This window comes from Triticum urartu, chromosome 6A (assembly GCF_056163025.1).
Source record: "Triticum urartu cultivar PI428250 chromosome 6A, HENAU_Tu73, whole genome shotgun sequence".
Classification (NCBI taxonomy): domain Eukaryota; kingdom Viridiplantae; phylum Streptophyta; class Magnoliopsida; order Poales; family Poaceae; genus Triticum; species Triticum urartu.
The window spans coordinates 443950139-443972229 of NC_141878.1; positions in this window are offsets into that span (position 1 = coordinate 443950139).

Here is a 22091-nt window from a genome sequence, read left to right on the forward strand (position 1 = left end):
ACGAGGGTGGAGGGCACGCCCTACCCCCCTGGGTGCGCCCCCAGCCCCGTGGACCCCACGTGGGTCCCCTCCACTTATTCTTGCACCCACACACTTCGTCTTCCTCCAGAAAAAATCATCCACCAGCTCAAACCCGTGTTCTAGCTCATTTTGCTGCCATTTTCGATCTCCTTGCTCAAAGCTCCATTCACAAAACTGCTTTGGGGGATTGTTCTTCGGTTTGTGACTCCTCCAATGGTCCAATTAGTTTTTGTTCTAGTGCTTTATTTATTGCAAATTTTTGCTGCTTAGGCGACCCTGTTATTGAGCTTGCATGTCAAATTTATGTGGTCAAAAGTAGTTTTAATGCATGATATAGCCTCTAGGCACTTGTAGGAGTAGTTGCTATCAATCCTGTTGAGTTTGGTTCACTTTTATTTATATACTAAAAAAATTTCAGAAATTTTCAGTAAAAGATGAAGAGATTTTTGAGGGGCTCATCGAGCCGAAGCTCGAAGGATAAGCAAAGTGAAGAGAATAAGAAGCCCAAGTATAATCTCCCTCATACTGTGGAGGTTCGGCCGTGTGAATGGCCTTGTGATGAGTTCTTGAGAGAAGCCGGGATTTATGAAGATTTTTATTATTTGGCTGAGAATGCAGTGAAGGAAATATGCCCTAGAGGCAATAATAAAGTTATTATTTATTTCCTTATATCATGATAAATGTTTATTATTCATGCTAGAATTGTATTAACCGGAAACATAATACATGTGTGAATACATAGACAAACAAAGTGTCACTAGTATGCCTCTACTTGACTAGCTCGTTAATCAAAGATGGTTATGTTTCCTAACTATGGACAAAGAGTTGTTATTTGATTAACGGGATCACATCATTAGGTGAATGATCTGATTGACATGACCCATTCCATTAGCTTAGCACCCGATCGTTTTAGTTTACTGCTATTGCTTTCTTCATGACGTATACATGTTACTATGACTATGAGATTATGCAACTTCCGATTACCGGAGGAACACTTTGTGTGCTACCGAGCGTCACAACGTAACTGGGTGATTATAAAGGTGCTCTATAGGTGTCTCCAATGGTACTTGTTGAGTTGGCATAGATCGAGATTACGATTTGTCACTCTGATTGTCGGAGAGGTATCTCTAGGCCCTCTCGGTAATGCACATCACTATAAGACTTGCAAGCAATGTAACTAATGAGTTAGTTGCGGGATGATGCATTACGGAACGAGTAAAGAGACTTGCCGGTAATGAGATTGAACTAGGTATTGAGATACCGACGATCGAATCTTGGGCAAGTAACATACCGATGACAAAGGGAACAATGTATGTTGTTATGCGGTCTGACCGATAAAGATCTTCGTAGAATATGTAGGAGCCAATACGAGCATCCAGGTTCCGCTATTGGTTATTGACCGGAGAGGTGTCTCGGTCATGTCTACATTGTTCTCGAACCCGTAGGGTCCGCACGCTTAAGGTTTCGATGACACTTATATTATGAGTTTATGAGTTTTGATGTACCGAATGAGTTCGGAGTCCCGGATGAGATCGGGGACATGACGAGGAGTCTCGAAATGGTCGAGACGTAAAGATCGATATATTGGATGACTATATTCGGACATCGGAAAGGTTCCGAGTGGTTCGGGTATTTTTCGGAGTACCGGGGAGTTACGGGAATACGGGAGAAGAAGTATATGGGCCTTATTGGGCTTTAGGGGAGAGGGAGAGGCAGGCCGCCCCCCCCCCCCAAGGCCTAGTCCGAATTGGACTAGGGGGAGGGGCTGCGCCCCCTCCTTCCTTCTCTTCCCTCTTCCCCTTCCTTGTCTCCTACTCCTACTACATGGAAGGACTCCTAGTTGGACTAGGAAAGGGGGAATCCTACTCCCGGTGGGAGTAGGACTCCCCTAGGGCGTGCCATAGAGAGGGCCGGCCCTCCCCTCCTCCACTCCTTTATATACGGGGGCAGGGGGACCCCATAGACACACAAGTTGATCCACGTGATCGTTTTCTTAGCCGTGTGCGGTGCCCCCTTCCACCATAATCCTCGATAATAATGTAGCGGTGCTTAGGCGAAGCCCTGCGACGATAGAACATCAAGATCGTCACCACGCCGTCGTGCTGACGGAACTCTTCCCCGACACTTTGCTGGATCGGAGTCCGGGGATCGTCATCGAGCTGAACGTGTGCTAGAACTCGGAGGTGCCGTAGTTTCGGTGCTTGATCGGTTGGGCCATGAAGACGTACGACTACATCAACCGCGTTGTCATAACGCTTCCGCTTCCGGTCTACGAGGGTATGTAGACAACACTCTCCCCTCTCGTTGCTATGCATCACCATGATCTTGCGTGTGCGTAGGAAATTTTTGAAATTACTACGTTCCCCAACATGCAGGCCTCACCGACTTCCTCCACGACCGGCGTGAACAGTATCTCTTACTCACCAATATTTTTGTGCAAATTTTTCATTTCCATGCTAGGAGATCGCCACCTTCGGTGGAATTTTATTTATATGATGAGCATAAGGAGATGCCACTTTATGATTTTTGGCGGGCTTGTAGGATACCCTTTCAGGGCAGCATAGAGGAACCACATCATAATGATGTGGAGGGATTTATTGATATGATTACTGTAGGGGAAACGAGCAAAGTTTCCGATGCAAGAATCACTAGCATACATTTTCCTGTTCTACGCTACTTTGCAATATTTGCTAGCATATGCTTAATTGGTCGCGGGAACTGTGGAAATCTTAGTGCCCTTGATATTGTTATTTTGCGCCATGCTTTGTTTCGTGATACCACTTTTAGTTTAGGCGCTATTGTTGCTAAACGGTTAAATGTGAACTGTACAAAGGGTCCCATCTTAGGAGGCATCTTTGCCTCGCGCCTTGCTCCACACTTTAACATACCTATTAGGCATTATGAGAAAGAGAAAAAGTTGTTGCCTCACATTTTTCTAGATTATAAGAGTATGGTAGCACATGATTTTATTGTTAAGAATAAGAAGAAGTTGTTTAACTATAGACTGATATTTGATAAAGACTACTTTGAGACTATTACCTTGCCTGCTCCTTCTTTGTTCAACATATTTTCAGGCATGTACCTTGTTCTGCCGGAGGCCATTCATGCCTACCGGAGCCTGACATCAGCTCCAGAGCCTGAGCCGGAGCCACCACTTGATCCTTATCGTCAGCCTTTTTATCAGTGGGATTCGGAGGAGATCGCTAACCAGTGGCACCCTGAGGATCCTCCTCAGTACACCGGAGAGGGCAGCTTTGATCCGTGGCCATAGACCAACTTAGGCCAAAGGCCTAAGCTTGGGGGAGTACGTATTTCTCGCCGACATTACATTCATGTTCACACACTCATTCTAGTTGTCGGTGCTCATACTTTTTCATTGTATTATCCATGCTAGTTTATTTTCTTTTCTGGCATTCTTCTTGTGTGTTTGAAAACCTTAAGAAAAACCAAAAAATAATTAGTTGTAGCTTTTAGCTAGTTTACTTTCCATGCTTGTAGTAGCAGTAATTAAAAGAAAAACCCAAAAAGATTTCTCGTTCTTCTTTCGCTTGTTGGGAGCTTTCCCGTGTAAATAGTTTTGTTTCTTTTCTTTTCTTTGGGGGTCAAGAGGAGAAGACCACAATGAAAATGTTGAGTGGCTCTCATATGCATTATTGTCGATCTAACAAAGAGCCCATATTACCTTGTCTTCTCCCTTGAATTGAATGCTTGAAGATTCCAGCTTAGTCCAATGCACACGCACTATTATTATTATCCGCACCATTCGGTTGTGCAAGTGAAAGGCAGTAATGACGATATATGATGGACTGGTTGAGATGAGAAAAGCTAGTATGAACTCAACCTCTCTTATTTTTGTAAATATGATTAGTTCATCGCTCCTGATTCAGCCTATTATGAATGAAACATGTTTGCAATGACAATTAGAGATTATAGTTGCTCATGCCATGCTTAATTTGCTAGGAGTTTATAATGGTTTACCTTGCGTGCCAACATGCTATAAAAATGGTTGTAATGTGGTATGATAGGGTGGTATCCTCCTTTGAACGATTCGAGTGGCTTGACTTGGCACATTTTCATGCATGTAGTTGAAACAAAATCAACATAGCCTCCACGATATTTATGTTCATGGTGATTTACATCCTACTCGTGCTTGCATTCAGTGTTGATTAATTTTAATGCATGTTCATGACTGTTGTCACTCTCTAGCTGGTCGCTTCTGAGTCTCTTTCTAGCCTTCACTTGTACTAAGCGGGAATACTGCTTGTGCATCCAACTTCATAAACCCCAAAGTTATTCCATATGAGTCCACAATACCTTCCTATATGCGGTATCTACCTGCCGTTCCAAGTAAATTTGTATGTTGATATGACTTTGCTATGCTTAATGCTTGTCACTAGGGCCCGAGTGCCATGATTTCAGATCTGAACCTATTATGTTTTCATGAATATATGTGAATTCTTGATCCTATCTTGCAAGTCTATAGTCACCTATTATGTGTTATGATCCGTTAACCCCGAAGTGACAATAATCGGGATACTTACCGGTGATGACCGTAGTTTGAGGAGTTCATGTATTCACTAAGTGTTAATGCTTTGGTCCGGTACTCTATTAAAAGGAGGCTTTAATATTCCTTAGTTTCCAATAGGACCCCGCTGCCACGGGAGGGTAGGACAAAAGATGTCATGAAAGTTCTTTTCCATAAGCACGTATGACTATATTCGGAATACATACCTAAATTACATTGATGAACTGGGGCTAGTTCTATGTCACCCTATGTTATAACTATTGCATGAGGAATCGCATCCAACATAATTATCCATCACTGATCCATTGCCTGCGAGCTTTTCACATATTGTTCTTCGCTTATTTACTTTTCTGTTGCTACTGTTACAATCATATAAACCAATATTGTTTTTGCTACCGTTACCGCTACTATCATATTACTTTGCTACTAAATAATTTGCTGCAAATATTAAGTTTCCAGGTGTGGTTGAATTGACAACTCGGCTGCTAATACTTGAGAATATTCTTTGGCTCCCCTTGTGTCGAATCAATAAATTTGGGTTGAATATTGTACCCTCGAAAACTGTTGCGATCCCCTATACTTGTGGGTTATCAAGACTATTTTCTTGCGCCGTTGCCGGGGAGCATAGCTCTATTCCACCCATAGTGCTATATCCATGGCTTGTGCTCATGTATTGCGTGAGGGTTGAAAAAGCTGAAGCACATTAAAAAGTACAAACCAATTGCTCGGCTTGTCATCGGGGTTGTGCATGATAAATACTTTGTGTTAAGAAGACAGAGCATGACAAGACTATATGATTTTGTAGGGATAGCTTTCTTTAGCTTTGATATTTTGAAAGACATAATTGTTTGTTGGGATGCCTGCGTATTTATGTCTTTATGTCAAATTATAGACTATTGCTTTGAATCACTTATGTCTTAATATTCATGCCATGATTAGATATATGATCAATTTTATGCTAGGTAGCATTCCACATCAAAAATTATCTTTTTTATCATTTACCTGCTCGAGGACGAGCAGGAATTAAGCTCGGGGATGCTGATACGTCTCCGTCGTATCTATAATTTTTGATTGTTTCATGCCAATATTATACAAGTTTTACATACTTTTGGCAACTTTTTATATGAGTTATTGGACTAACCTATTGATCCAGTGCCAAGTGTCGGTTCCTGTTTTCTGCATGTTTTTTGTATCGCATAGTATCCATATCAAATGAAGTCCAAATGCAATAAAATTTCACGGAGAATTATTTTGGAATATATGTGATTTTGGAGAGTTGGAATCACCGCAAACGGGGGCCGTGGTGGGTTGTGCTCACCTCGTACGTCGGTTGGACCTCTACTTCGGGCGCAAGGAAGCTTATATCCGGAAAAAAAATCGTGTTAAAATCTCAGCGCAATCGGAGTTACGGATCTTCAGGAATATAAGAAACGGTTTTCGGCCAGATCTGGGAATGCGAAACAGAAGAGAAAAGAGAGGGAGATCCAATCTCGGAGGGGCTCCCGCCCCTCCGACACCATGGAGACCAAGGACCAGAGGGGGAACCCTCCTCCCATCTAGGGGGGGAGGCCAAGGAAGAAGAAGAAGGAGGAGGGCTCTCTCCCCCTCGCATCCGGTGGCGCCGGAGTGCCGCCGGGGGCAATGATCTACATCAACAATCTTGCTACCGTCAACACCAACTTTCTCCCCCTCTATGCAACGGTGTAACACCTATTATCCCCGCTGTAATCTCTACTTAAACATGGTGCTTGTGACACCCGGATAATTAAGGTACAGTAAACCTCTACTAATGATGCCAAATCACCTCTATTACTATTGATAAACTAGCTTTAGTTCAAAACGATTCAAATTCAAATTTTAATTAAAGGCAAACAACAAAAGTTTTCAATCAATGAAATTAAAATGTTCGGGTCATGCCAGATTATGCATAGGCGATTATGGTGGTGAAACCAAACTTTTATGAAATTCCTAACTGCACTAAAATGATTTATGTAGTAGCAAACATAATTATTTAAATGCCTTTACTAATTAATAAAATATCAAACTAAATTATTTGGGGACTAGAATTTTTGTGATAGTGGACTAAATTGAAATACTAAATTAGCTACCAAGTATATATTTTACAAAAACTAAAACAACAGGAAAAAAAGATAAAATTGAATAAAAGTAAAGTAAAGTACACAGAAAAATAGTAAAAGAAAACAAAAAGACCCCCCACTCTCCCCTGGACCAAGTGGCCCAACTGGCCACCCCCAGGCCAGCCGTCCGCCCGAGCAGGCCAGCCCACCTATCCCCCCCCCCGCACCGTGGCCACTGCCGATGCCCGCCACGGCGATGCTAGCGACCCCCATGGGCGCTCTCACCCGCGCGCCCCATGGGCTCGCCGTCGCCTAGGAGCACGCCCACGAGCTCCGACGTGCTATGCCATGCCTTTCCCGACCCCGTCCTCGAGCTCACCGCCTCTGCATCACCCTCTCCGCCGACTTCTTCCTTTTTGGACGCCGACGACTTCGTCATCAAAATCGACTCCGACAACCCATCCTCGCGCCCACTTTGCTCATCTGCAGGCGCACTGTGAGCTCCTCTCCCGGATCCCCTCTCCCCCTGCTTCGATGTGTCGCCGTTGAGGCCATCCCCGCGCTCGGCCGCCATGGCCGGCGCTCGCGCGTGAGTTCACACACCCTCGCACTCACCGCGGCGTTGACCGCGTCCCGTGTGCCCTGCCTTCCCTGCTGCTTGCTGCACACTGCTGCTCCCCCGACGCATGCGCCACGCCCGCCTTCTGCCTCCATCGCGGCCGCTGGTTCTTGCTGCAGTGCTACCTCCTCGAGCTGCCGTTGCCGCCGGCAACTCGCCTCGCCCCTCCGCGCGCATCCCTGCCGCACTCCGGCCAGGCCCCGGTTGCGCGCGGCAACTCCCCCGCTCACCCCCGCTAGCTGCTGCCAGCCTCGCCGACCTCGTATGGCCGCGCCGTGCCCCTGCCTTGGGTGCGTGCATGTGCGCGTGCACACCACAGCCGGCTGGGCTGACTCCAGTAGGCCGGCCGTGTCTCAATGACAGGTGGGCCCGGTCAATTAGATTAGTTGCTAATCTAATTGCCTAATTTCCTAACCCCTCTGATTTAGTTAAAAGTTAGGTCTAACCCCATATTAGCAGGAAAACCCCTCGTTAAGGGATAAACTAAACCTAGTGCAGAGATAAACAAAATATGTAAAGAAAACAATCTGTTTCAATGACATGTGGGGCCCCCTGAACTGTTCATTTGGATAAGGCTCACACAGTCAGCCGTTGACTTTGGCTCTAGGCCCATTGTCAGCCTCACGTGCAAAAGTGTGGGTACATTTTCTGGTACCCGTAGGCCATAGCATTTAGATATTAAAAATGATTTTCAAATTAAGATAATTCCAGAAATTCCAGAAATTCAATTAAACTTTAGAAAATCATATAAATTAAACCGTAAGTCGGATGGAAAAACTTTGTACATTAAGGTTTCTTAGAACGACGAAACGAATCCAAATACGTAGTCTGTTCATCTGTCGCACATCCCTAGCATAGCAAACATGCAACAATACGCCTCCGTTTCATCTGTCTGAAAATGTCAACATCGGGAATACTTTCCCAGATGTTTTCCCCACTTCACCGGTATCACCTACTACTGCGTTAGGTCACCTCTAGCATCGGATATTGCCATGTTACGCTTTGTGATGCTTTGATTGCCCTGTTATTTATTGTGTTCCCCCTCTGTTAATTCTTTCTGGTAGACTTCGAGACCGCCACTGATACCCATGTGATCGACTACATCGACGACGACCCCTCCTTCTTGCCAGAGCAACCAGGCAAGCCCCCCCCCTTGATCACCAGATATCGCCTACTCTTCTCTCTACTGCTTGCATTAGAGTAGTGTTGCATGTTACTGCTTTCCGTTAATCCTACTCTGATGCATAGCCTGTCATTGTTGCTACAACTGTTGATACCTTACCTGTAATCCTAAATGCTTAGTATAGGATGCTAGATTATCATCAGTGGCCCTACATTCTTGTCAACTTGCCATGCTATAGTATCAGGCCATGATCACGGCGGGTGTTGATCACGGGTAAATCTATACTATACATACATGCTATACAGGTGGTGACTAAAGTCGGGTCGGCTCGTAGAGTACCCGCAAGTGATTTCGATGTGGGGGCTGAAGGGGCAGGTGGTTCCATCCAGGTAGTGGTGGGCCTGGGTTCCCGATGGCCCCCGACTGTTACTTTGTGGTGGAGCGACGGGGCAGGTTGAGACCACCTAGGTGAGAGGTGGGCCTGGCCCTGGTCGGTGTTCGCGGTTACTTCAAAATAACACGCTTAACGAGATCTGGGTATTTGATCTGAGTCTGGCTACTGGCCTATACGCACTAACCAACCACGCGGGAACAGTTATGGGCACTCGATGTCGTGGTATCAGCCGAAGCCTTCCTGACGTCAGCGACTGAGCGGCGCGCGCCGGGTTGGACTGGAACGCTTACTCTTGTATAAGGGAGGCTAGATCTGCTCACCGGCCGCGTTCGCAACGTGCATGTGTGCAATGGGCGATGGGCCCAGACCCCTGCGCCATAGGATTTAGACTGGTGTGCTGACCTCTCTGTTGTGCCTAGGTAGGGCTGCGACGTGTTGATCTTCCGAGGCCGGGCATGACCCAGGAAAGTGTGTCCGGACAAAGGGGATCGAGCGTGTTGGGAAATGTGGTGCACCCCTGCAGGGAAGTTAATCTATTCGAATAGCCGTGATCTTCGGTAACAGGACGACTTGGAGTTGTACCTTGACCTTATGACAAGTAGAACCGGATACTTAATAAAACACACCCTTCCAAGTGCCAGATACAACTGGTGATCGCTCTCTCACAGGGCGACGAGGGGAGGATCATCGGTTAGGATTATGCTACACGATGCTACTTGGTGAACTTACCTTCTACTCTCTCCTTCTGCTGCAAGATGGAGGTTGCCAGAAGCGTAGTCTTCGATAGGACTAGCTATCCCCCTCTTATTCCGGCATTCTGCAGTTCAGTCCACACATGATGCCGCTTTTCCTTTTGATACCAGTGCATACATATGTAGTGTAGCTCCTTGCTTGCGAGTACTTTGGATGAGTACTCATGGTTGCTTTGCTCCCCCTTTTTCCCCTTCCTATACCCGATTGCTGCGACCATACGATGGAGTCCAGGAGCCAGACGCCACCATTGACGATGACTCCTACTACTCTGGAGGTGCCTACTACTACGTGCAGGCCGCTGACGACGACCAGGAGTAGTTTAGGAGGATCCCAGGCAGGAGGCCTGCGCCTCTTTTGATATGTATCCCAGTTTGTGCTAGCCTTCTTAAGGCAAACTTTTTAAACTTATGTCTGTACTCAGATATTGTTGCTTTCGCTGACTCGTCTATGATCGAGCTCTTGTATTCGAGCTCTCGAGGCCCCTGGCTTGTAATATGATGCTTGTATGACTTATTTTTTTATTTGTAGAGTTGTGTTGTGATATCTTTCCATGAGTCCCTGATCTTGATCGTACACGTTTGCGTGTATGATTAGTGTACGATTGAATCGGGGGCGTCACAAGTTGGTATCAGAGCCGACTACCTGTAGGAATCCCCCGTCCACACTCCTCGGCCAAGGTCGAGTCTAGACATTACAAAACTATTTACTAACATGGATGTGTGTCTTACAGGCCCACGTTGCCATTTGGGTGGTATTAGGATCTTTTACTCCTCGATCCTTACTCTGGGACTCTGATCTCTCTTCTAATCGGGTTAAAAGATTTTGCTAACTCTAACTCTAGGTTCTCGTAATTACTTCCTTCCGGAGAGCCCCTTATTACAGATGATCGCCTGCTGCACCAGAATATTCAGAAGATACTCTCTGATGTTATCCCGAGAGCTTGTGCTCATTGCGTTTGCAATTCCCTTCCACCGTCAAACCCTATAGATCACTACATGCACTTGTCATTCTTACCTTAGTCCCCGGTTGCTCTTGTTATTACAAGATACCCCGAAATACTCGTTGTTGTTCCGAGAATCCTTGTGCCTACTGCCTTGCAGTTCCTTGTCACCTGAATACACCTATAAATTAATCCTCACACACACACCGAGGATTTGTTTCTCCCCAGTTGTTCATGTGTTTCATCAAAGTCTTCGAAATACTATTTGATCTTCCAAAAATCCCATCAACTTATTGCTCTTGAAATTCTTGCTTGCTTGCATTGGGACTAATCCCATAAGTCTAGTAATCTTATTAGCATCCTTTGCCACTATCATTTTGATCCCATTGATTCAATAAGTGCGAATGCTCGCAATCCTCAACCAGATCCTAGAATTCGTCCTTCCGGCTCAGACACCATTTTAAACATGAGCTGGATCTCGACCAACCAAATTACCATCGATTGTACCCCTAAGGCTATTCAACTTTTCTATCCCTAATCAGAGCATTGCTTATGATCCCTTGTCTTGGAATCCATAATTCCTTTGCATCTGAGCTTTGAGTTAGTTAGTTGTTTCTATAATATGATCTCCTTGCATTCTTTTTTTCCTCTGGTTGAGTACTGATACTCACCTCAGATCCCTTATGGACCACCAGATCCTTTGTTGGATTTTGTCTGACACCGTCCTTCATATTCATTAAACTTGTGAGTCTTTCATCGGATACATAATGCCTTTGGTAAATTGTATCCCCTGCTTTTGTCAACCATGCTCTGCTCCCGAGCTTGAGTTATTCGCTCCTGAAGTTTGTGGTATATGTTCCTAAGAGGCCCAGATGAGTTGAACCTATGCCTTTTTGAATCTGTGTGAACCCGGAAACTACTACGGGTCATACTCTACTGGTGTTATGTCAGATAAAATTTCAATATTACAACTAATGTCATTTTCGAAATACGATAGGTAAATGAAAGGTTATGCGTTGAACAAGTGGGAGTCGACCTTGAACCCTGTGTTCATGCCCATGGACACGATGTATACCTTATCATGGAAGCTTCTCTTAAAATAATTATCCCCTTGTTATAATTTCATATTGTATCTATGGACGTGGTTCCGACCATGTTTCTCCTTGACCCCATTTCTCTTGCAAGTTTGAGCACTTGTCTTCTATAGAGCATTACCCTAGTCCCACCTCTACTTTGATCTGTCGTCGAGTATTACCCTCTAGTATCTCGAGATTATCATGTAACTGCATAACTTCTTATGAGTTCTTCATCAGGTGCTACGTTCTCACTAATTCCAATTTTTCACGGGCTCTGAGTTATTAAACATTGAAGACATCGATAACTAACTCAAGTCCACACCCTGATTAAACAACTCTTGGTAACCTTCATTACTTATGAGTTTGAACTCGATCACGTCATTCCTAGCCTGCTTGGCTATATCCTTGTCGTACCGATTTTAACTATGCTACCTGGTCCTTCTTCTCGGAGCACAATTTTCAACGCTGAGCTAATCTTACGTCGAACTTCCTCGTCATATCATTTCTCCTTGAACATCAAACTTGATTTCGAGTTTATGTCATACCCTTGGTTCCCATAACCTTTCGCTTCATCATCATTTGACTTGATGGCATCGCCGACCGATTACATCTTCATGAAATTTCTCGACAACTGTGTCGTGATCCTCATCAACATCCTAAGCTCTTACAAGATTTATATATATCGAATTCTTGATGGGTAATACATACCATCCTTGCCCCTCGATGATTCGTGTTATCATCGACCACTTTATTGCCTTCCGTTCAACACAAACTTGTTCGTGTTTTGTGTTATACCTTGGAATCCTTGCTAACCAGCAGTTGTTCTTCCTTACCTTGGAATATTACCACCTTTTATGTCAAGGATGTTGTGAGAATTGCTCCACCTCTTAAGAATTCTTGGTATAGTGATACTTCTCACCATCACCATTCTTTCTTGTGTTGTTTCTAACCGGGATACCAACAGGTGAACGGTGTTGTTTAGATTCTGTCCTTCTATCAACCCTATTGCTTTGGAGTTGATGGTCAACATTACATCCTTAGGCCATTGATTATTGAATCACCATGCTAACATTGATTCTGCTACCTAAGCCCATATTTCGGGTGCACCCTTCAACCAATGTTAATTGTGTTTCTTTTCCTCGAGCATACATCATTATATCATTTGATCTGGCAATTGTTATGTCCTTGTTCATGTAATTGTGGAAATCTATCTTTTTGGAAATCTCAATGAATTGACGCTGAGTCCATCAGCCACCTCCTCACCCTCTCCTTGATTTAATGATGAACTCTTGTTTCGGGACTCGCTTCCATAGTTCATTTCCCGAGGATCTTACAATGTCATCTCGTCAATTTGTGTTGCACTTTTTCTTCTCATGCATCTTGAGTCTGAGGTATCCTGACACCAATCAGATCTGAATCTCGGTCAGATTTGATGGTTGGAACATTTTTCCAAGAGTTAAGACCCGGTAAGGTGATGTCATGCCTTGCACCCCTGGACGAAGGCCCTATTGTTATAGATTCCTTTTCAGCAAGGTTATCCATTCTTCCATGAGGAAATTGTAAGGCTTATTCTACAAGTTATTCCTGATGGATCCTTTGTGTTTCCAAAGTTTGATCTTCACCTATTGACCCTGTCAATGCTATCTCGAAGCATGTCTATGGTACTCCGATTTTTCAACAAGAACATTTGAAGCCCAATGCTAAATGTTTCCTGCTCAATTATCCAAACACCGTTGTATGGGTAATGTCATGAAAATTTCTCTCCCCCTACCTAGAGGGTTTTCTACATTATATCCTGTCACGGATATCATACTCTGTTTGTCCTTGGGAAGGAAATACCCCTGAAATATGTGTTTTAACACATTTTCCTTTCCATTGTTCTGTTTAATCTGATAATCATATTTTTCCTTTCCATTGTTTTGTTTAACCTTCCTTGTGATCTATATGATCTAAGCAGTAATATTCTCCTGCTTTTGCAAACACCTCGGTGTACGATTCTGTCAGAAAGACCCTGTTACTTTTGTTGATGACATTCTGGTAACCACCGATGGACGAGAACTTTGCCTACTGGTCTGCCTCGTTCAATGAGCAGGAAAATGGTTCTCTTCGTCCCTCTCCCTTGGTACCGATGTTGTTGCTGACATAAGCAACAGACTATCCTTTGACATGCCTGGCTTACCTGATTGTACAAGATGTCACCGACCTTCCTACTTGTAAACCACATGGTGGGCCCATAACCCACAGTTCCACAGGATCGAAACCTGACTCTCCTGTACATCCCTGTTTCGAAGTTATCCCTTGCGCTTCGTTTCGTATGTAATTCACGAGCCACCCTTCTAGTGATCAATTCTGGTATCGGACACAATACTTATTCCCGTTGCTCTGAACCCCTTTCACACTCTGTTTCAGGCAATAAACGATTGCCTACCCGCTCGAAACTTCTCATGCGACCTTCATACTTTGCTCTTGATATTTTATTAAGTTTCAATTTGAGAGTTACTTTCCGCCACCTTCCCTGATTTTATCTACAAGCTAGACAACCTTGCAGAGGTTCGTTCTCCCAGAATACCCCCTTTATTCTTTTGTAAGTACGATGGAGTCCCCCCCCCCAAAAAAAAAGGGACGACAACTTCACCATGATGCATTGATGCATAGGTATGAAGAAATCAACGCTATGGGTCGACCTCTTCAAGAAGAACAACCAAGACCGAGAAGACCAGTTAGATTTTTCGTAACCCAATCCCCCTTACCCCCTTCTAAATCCCGGGACGAGATTTCTTGTAGTGGAGGAGAATTGTGACGCCCGGATAATTAAGGTACAGTAAACCTCTGCTAATGATGCCAAATCACCTCGGTTACTATTGATAAACTCGCTTTAGTTCAAAACGATTCAAATTCAAATTTTAATTAAAGGCAAACAACAAAAGTTTTCAATCAATGAAAATAAAATGTTCGGGTCATGTCAGATTATGCATAGGTGATTATGGTGGTGAAACCAAACTTTTATGAAATTCCTAACTGCACTAAAATGATTTATGTAGTAGCAAACATAATTATTTAAATGCCTTTACTAATTAATAAAATGTCAAACTAAATTATTTGGGGACTAGAATTTTTGTGACAGTGGACTAAATTGAAATACTAAATTAGCTACCAAGTATATATTTTACAAAAACTAAAACAACAGGAAACAAAGATAAAATTGAATAAAAGAAAAGTAAAGTACAAAAAAATAGTAAAAGAAAACAAAAAGACCCCCCACTCTCCCCTGGACCAAGTGGCCCAACTGGCCACCCCCAGGCCAGCCGTCCGCCCGAGCAGGCCAGCCCACCTATCCCCTCCCTCTCCCCGGTCCCCCCCCCCCCCCGCACCATGGCCACTGCCGATGCCCGCCACGAAGACGGGCATCGCCGTGGCGGCCATCCGCCGGCGCCCCTCCTCGTACTTAAGTCGGCCATCACCCGGGCCGAACCCTAGCGACCCCCAATTCCCCCCTCTCCCTTTGGCCTCGCCCCCACTCCAGATCCGTCAGCGCCCGACGCCGTCGCCATGGGCGCCATCACCCGCGTGCCCCACGGGCTCTCCGTGGCCTAGGAGCATGCCCACGAGCTCCGACGTGCTATGCTATGCCTTTCCCGACCCCGTCCTCGAGCTCACCGCCTCTGCATAACCCTCTCCGTCGGCTTCTTCCTCCTTGGACGCCGACGACTTCGTCGTCAAAATCGACTCCGACAACCCATCCTCGCGCCCACTTTGCTCATCTGCAGGCGCACTGTGAGCTCCTCTCCCGGATCCCCTCTCCCCCTGCTTCAATGTGTCGCTGTTGAGGCCGTCCCCGCGCTCGGCCGCCATGGCCGGCGCTCGCGCCCGAGTTCACACACCCTCGCGCTCACCGCGGCATTGACTGCGTCCCGCGTGCCCTGCCTTCCCTGCTGCTACCGCCATCGCACCCTGGCCAAGCTCCGTGCCGAACCGTGCGTGCTGCTGCTCCTAGCCGATGCTGGCCCTGCTGCTTGCTGCACACTGCTGCTCCCCCCACGCATGCGCCGCTCCCGCCTTCTGCCTCCATCACGGCCGCTGGTTCTTGCTGCACTGCTACCTCCTCGAGCTGCCGCTACCGCCGGCAACTCGCCTCACCCCTCCGCGCGCATCCCTGCCGCACTCCGGCCAGGCCCCGGTTGCGCGCGGCCACTCCCCCGCTCACCCCCGCTAGTTGCTGCCAGCCTCGCCGGCCTTGCACGGCCGCGCCGTGCCCCTGCCTTGGGCGCGTGCGTGTGCGCGTGCACACCACAGCCGGCTGGGCTGACTCCACTAGGCCAGCCTATCTCAATGACAGGTGGGCCCAGTCGATTAGATTAGTTGCTAATCTAATTGCCTAATTTCCTAACCCCTCTGATTTAGTTAAAAGTTATGTCTAACCCCATATTAGCAGAAAACCCCCTGATTAAGGGATAAACTAAACCTAGTGCAGAGATAAACAAAATATGTAAAGAAAACAATCTGTTTCAATGACATGTGGGGCCCCCTGAACTGTTCATTTGGATAAGGCTCACACAGTCAGCCGTTGACTTTGGCTCTAGGCCCACTGTCAGCCTCACGTGCAAAAGTGTGGGTACACTTTCTGGTACCCGTAGGCCATAGCATTTAGATATTAAAAATGATTTTCGAATTAAGATAATTCCAGAAATTCCAGAAATTCAATTAAACTTTAGAAAATCATATAAATTAAACCGTAAGTCGGATGGAAAAACTTTGTACATGAAAGTTGCTCAGAACGACGAGACGAATCCAAATATGCAGTCCGTTCATCCGCCACACATCCCTAGCATAGAAAACACGCAACAATACCCCTCCATTTCATCTGTCCAAAAATGTCAACACCGGGAATACTTTCCCGGATGTTTTCCCCACTTCACCGGTATCACCTACTATTGCGTTAGGTCACCTCTAGCACCGGATATTGCCATGTTACGCTTTGTGATGCTTTGATTGCCCTGTTATTTATTGTGTTCCCCCTCTGTTAATTATTTCTGGTAGACTTCGAGACCGCCGCTGATACCCCTGTGATCGACTACATCGACGACGACCCCTCCTTCTTGCCAGAGCAACCAGGCAAGCCCCCCCCCTTGATCACCAGATATCACCTACTCTTCTCTCTACTGCTTGCATTAGAGTAGTGTTGCATGTTACTGCTTTCCGTTAATCCTACTCTGATGCATAGCCTGTCATTGTTGCTACAACTGTTGATACCTTACCTGTAATCCTAAATGCTTAGTATAGGATGCTAGATTATCATCAGTGGCCCTACATTCTTGTCAGTTTGCCATGCTATAGTATCGGGCCGTGATCACGGTGGGTGTTGATCACGGGTAAATCTATACTATACATACATGCTATACAGGTGGTGACTAAACTCGGGTCGGCTCGTAGAGTACCCGCAAGTGATTTCGATGTGGGGGCTGAAGGGGCAGGTGGTTCCATCCAGGTAGTGGTGGGCCTGGGTTCCCGATGGCCCCCGACTGTTACTTTGTGGCGGAGCGACGGGGCAGGTTGAGACCACCTAGGTGAGAGGTGGGCCTAGCCCTGGTCGGCGTTCGCGGTTACTTCAAAATAACACGCTTAACGAGATCTGGGTATTTGATCTGTGTCTTGCTATTGGCCTATACGCACTAACCAACCACGCGGGAACAGTTATGGGCACTCGACGTCGTGGTATCAGCCGAAGCCTTCGTGACGTCAGCGACTGAGCGGCGCGCGCCGGGTTGGACTGGAACGCCTGCTCTTGTATAAGAGAGGCTAGGTCTGCTCACCGGCCGCGTTCGCAACGTGCAGGTGTGCAATGGGCGATGGGCCCAGACCCCTGCGCCATAGGATTTAGACCGGCGTGCTGACCTCTCTGTTGTGCCTAGGTAGGGCTGCGACGTGTTGATCTTCCGAGGCCGGGCATGACCCAGGAAAGTGTGTCTGGACAAAGGGGATCGAGCGTGTTGGGAAATGTGGTGCACCCCTGCAGGGAAGTTAATCTATTCGAATAGCCATGATCTTCGGTAACAGGACGACTTGGAGTTATACCTCGACCTTATGACAACTAGAACCGGATACTTAATAAAACACACCCTTCCAAGTGCTATATACAACCGGTGATCGCTCTCTCATAGGGCGACGAGGGGAGGATCATCGGTTAGGATTATGCTACACGATGCTACTTGGTGAACTTACCTTCTAGTCTCTTCTTCTGCTGCAAGATGGAGGTTGCCAGAAGCGTAGTCTTCGATAGGACTAGCTATCCCCCTCTTATTCCAGCATTCTGCAGTTCAGTCCACACATGATGTCGCTTTTCCTTTTGATACCAGTGCATACATATGTAGTGTAGCTCCTTTCTTGCGAGTACTTTGGATGAGTACTCACGGTTGCTTTGCTCCCCCTTTTTCCCCTTCCTATACCCGATTGCTGCGACCAGACGATGGAGTCCAGGAGCCAGACGCCACCGTTGACGACGACTCCTACTACTCTGGAGGTGCCTACTACTACGTGCAGGCCGTTGACGACGACCAAGAGTAGTTTAGGAGGATCCCAGGCAGGAGGCCTACGCCTCTTTCGATATGTATCCCAGTTTGTGCTAGCCTTCTTAAGGCAAACTTGTTTAACTTATGTCTGTACTCAGATATTGTTGCTTCCGCTGACTCGTCTATGATCGAGCTCTTGTATTCGAGCCCTCGAGGCCCCTGGCTTGTAATATGATGCTTGTATGACTTATTTTTTTTATTTGTAGAGTTGTGTTGTGATATCTTCCCATGAGTCCCTGATCTTGATTGTACACGTTTGCGTGTATGATTAGTATACGATTGAATCGGGGGCGTCATAGTTCTCAACTCCATATATTATTTCCCAATGATATATGGTTATCCTATGATGTTTGAGTAGATCCGTTTTGTCCTGTGGGTTAATCGTGATCTTGGTTGGTATGATTCTATATTTTATTTATGGTGATGTCCTACCGTGCCCTCCATTCTCGCGCAAACGTGAGGGGCCCTGTTGTAGGGTGTTGCAATATGTTCATGGTTTGCTTACAGTGGATTGCGAGAGTGACAGAAACTTAAACCCGAGTAGGTGGGGTATGACATATGGGAATAAAGAGGACTTGATACTTAATGCTATGGTTGGGTTTCACGACCCTAATGATCTTTAGTAGTTGCGGATGCTTGCTAGAGTTCCAATCATAAGTGCATATGATCCAAGTAGAGAAAGTATGTTAGCTCATGCCTCTTCCTCATATAAAGTTACAAGAATGATTACCGGTACTTGTTATCGATTGCCTAGGGACAAATAACTTTCTTGTTGACACAAACCCTTTTACAAAACACCTAACTTTTATTATCTTGCAAAGTACTTCTAGTTTAGTTCTTGCAAAGTAGTTATATCATCACTCCTACAAACTATTTTCATACTTGTTTCCGGTAAAGCAAACGTCAAGTGTGCGTAGAGTTGTATCGGTGGTCGATAGAACTTGAGGGAATATTTGTTCTGCCTTTAGCTCCTCGTTGGGTTCGACACTATTATTTATCGAAGAAGGCTACAAACGATCCCCTATACTTGTGGGTTATCATGGTCATACACCCAATGTGAATGGTTTGTTGAATCTCGATCGTGGTGATACACATATTCATAATATTGATGCCAAAAGATGCAAAGTTGATAATGATAGTGCAACATATTTGTGGCACTGTCGTTTAGGTCATATTGGTGTAAAGCGCATGAAGAAACTCCATGTGGATGGACTTTTGGAATCACTTGATTATGAATCATTTGATGCTTGCGAACCATGCCTCACGGGCAAGATGACTAAAACTCCATTCTCCCGAACAATGGAGCGAGCCACTGACTTATTGAAAATAATACATACCGATGTATGCGGTCTGATGAGTGTTGAGGCTCGCGGTGGGTATCGTTATTTTTTGACCTTCACCGATGATTTGAGCAGATATGGGTATATCTACTTAATGAAGCACAAGTCTGAAACATTTGAAAAGTTCAAAGAATTTTAGAGTGAAGTGGAGAATCATTGTAACAAGAAAATAAAGTTTCTATGATCTTATCGCGAAGGCGAATATTTGAGTTATGAGTTTGGCCTTCATTTAATACAATGTGGAATAGTTTCACAACTCACGCCACCTGGAACACCACAGCGTAATAGTGTGTCCGAACATCGTAATTGTACTTTATTAGATATGGTGCGATCTATGATGTCTCTTACCGATTTACCACTATCGTTTTGGGGTTATGCATTAGAGACATCTACATTCATGTTAAATAGGGCACCATCTAAATCCATTGAGATGACACCGTATGAACTATGGTTTGGCAAGAAACCTAAGCTATCGTTTCTTAAAGTTTGGGGTTGCGATGCTCATGTGAAAAAGCTTCAGCCTGATAAGCTCAAACCCAAATCGGAGAAGTGCGTCTTCATAAGATACCCAAAAGAAACTGTTGGGTACACCTTCTATCGCAAATCCGAAGGCAAGATCTTTGTTGCCAATAATGGATCCTTTCTAGAGAAGGAGTTTCTCTCGAAAGAAGTGAGTGGGAGGAAAGTAGAACTTGATGAGGTAAATGTACCTTCTCTCAAATTGGAAAGTTTCTCATCACAGAAAAACCATTTTCGTGATGCCTACACCAACAAGAGAGGAAGCTAATGATAATGATCATGAAACTTCAGATCAAGTTACTACCGAACCTCGTAGGTCAACCAGAGCACGCTCCACACCAGAGTGGTACGGTAATCCTATTCTAGAACTCATGTTACTAGACCATGACAAACCTACGAACTATGAGGAAGCGATGATGAGCCCAGATTCCGCAAAATGGCTTGAGGCCATGAAATCTGAGATAGGATCCATGTATGAGAACAAAGTATAGACTTTGGTGGACTTGCCCGATGATCGTCAAGCCATAGAGAATAAATGGACCTTCGAGAGGAAGACTGACGCTGATGGTAATGTTACTGTCCACAAAGCTCGACTTGTTGCAAAAAGGTTTTCGACAAGTTCAAGGAGTTGACTACGATGAGACTTTCTCACCCTTAGTGATGCTTAAGTCCATCCGAATCATGTTAGCATTTGTCACATTATGAAATCTGGCAAATGGATATCAAAACTGCATTCCTTAAATGGATATCTCAAAGAAGAGTTGTATATGATGCAACCAGTAGGTTTTGTCAATCCTAAAGGTGCTAACAAAATGTGCAAGCTCCAGTGATCCATCTATGGACTGGTGCAAGCATCTCGGAGTTGGAATATATGCTTTGATGAGTTGATCAAAGCATATAGTTTTATACAGACTTGCGGTGAAGCCTATATTTATAAGAAAGTGAGTGGGAGCACTACAACCTTTCTGATAAGTATATGTGGATGACATATTGTTGATCGGAAATTATGTAGAATTTTCTGGAAAGCATAAAGGAATGTTTGAAAGGAGTTTTACAAAGAAAGACCTTGGTGAAGCTGCTTACATATTGTGCATCACTATGTATAGAGATGGATCAAGACACATGATAGGATTTTTTTTAATAAGTACATACCTTGACAAGATTTTGAAGTAGTTCAAAATGGAACAGTCAAAGAAGGAGTTCTTGCTTGTGTTGCAGGGTGTGAAATTGAGTAAGACTCAAAACTCGACCATGGCAGAAAATAGAAAAAGAATGAAAGTCATTCCCTATGCCTCAGTCATAGGTTCTATAAAGTATGTTATGCTGTGTACCAGACCTATTGTGTACCTTGCCATGAGTTTGGCAAGGGGGTATGATAGTGATCTAGGAGTGGATCACTGGACAACGGTCAAAGTCATCCTTAGTTACCTCAGAGGACTAAGGAAATATTTCTCAGTTATGGAGGTGATAAAGAGTTCATCGTAGAGAGTTACGTCAAGCTTTTACACCGATCCAGATGACTGTGAGTCTCAATCTGGATACATATTGAAAGTGGGAGCAATTAGCTAGAGTAGCTCCATGCAAAGCATTGTAGACATAGAAATTTGCAAAATACATACGGATCTGAATGTGTCAGACCCATTGACTAAACATCTCTCACAAGCAAAACATGATCACACCTTAGTACTCTTTGGGTGTTAATCACATGGCGATGTGAACTAGATTACTAACTCTAGTAAACCCTTTGGGTGTTGGTCACATGGTGATGTGAACTATGGGTGTTAACCACATGGTGATGTGAACTACTGGTGTTAAATCACATGGCGATGTGAACTAGATTATTGACTCTAGTGCAAGTGGGAGACTAAAGGAAATATGCCCTAGAGGCAATAATAAAGTTGTTATTTTATATTTCCTTACATCATGATAAATGTTTATTATCCATGCTAGAATTTTATTGACCGGAAACTTGATACATGTGTGGATACATAGACAAAACACTGTGTCCCTAGTAAGCATCTACTAGACTAGCTCGTTAATCAAAGATGGTTAAGTTTCCTAACCATAGACATGTGTTGTCATTTGATGAACGGGATCACATCATTAGGAGAATGATGTGATGGACAAGATCCATCCG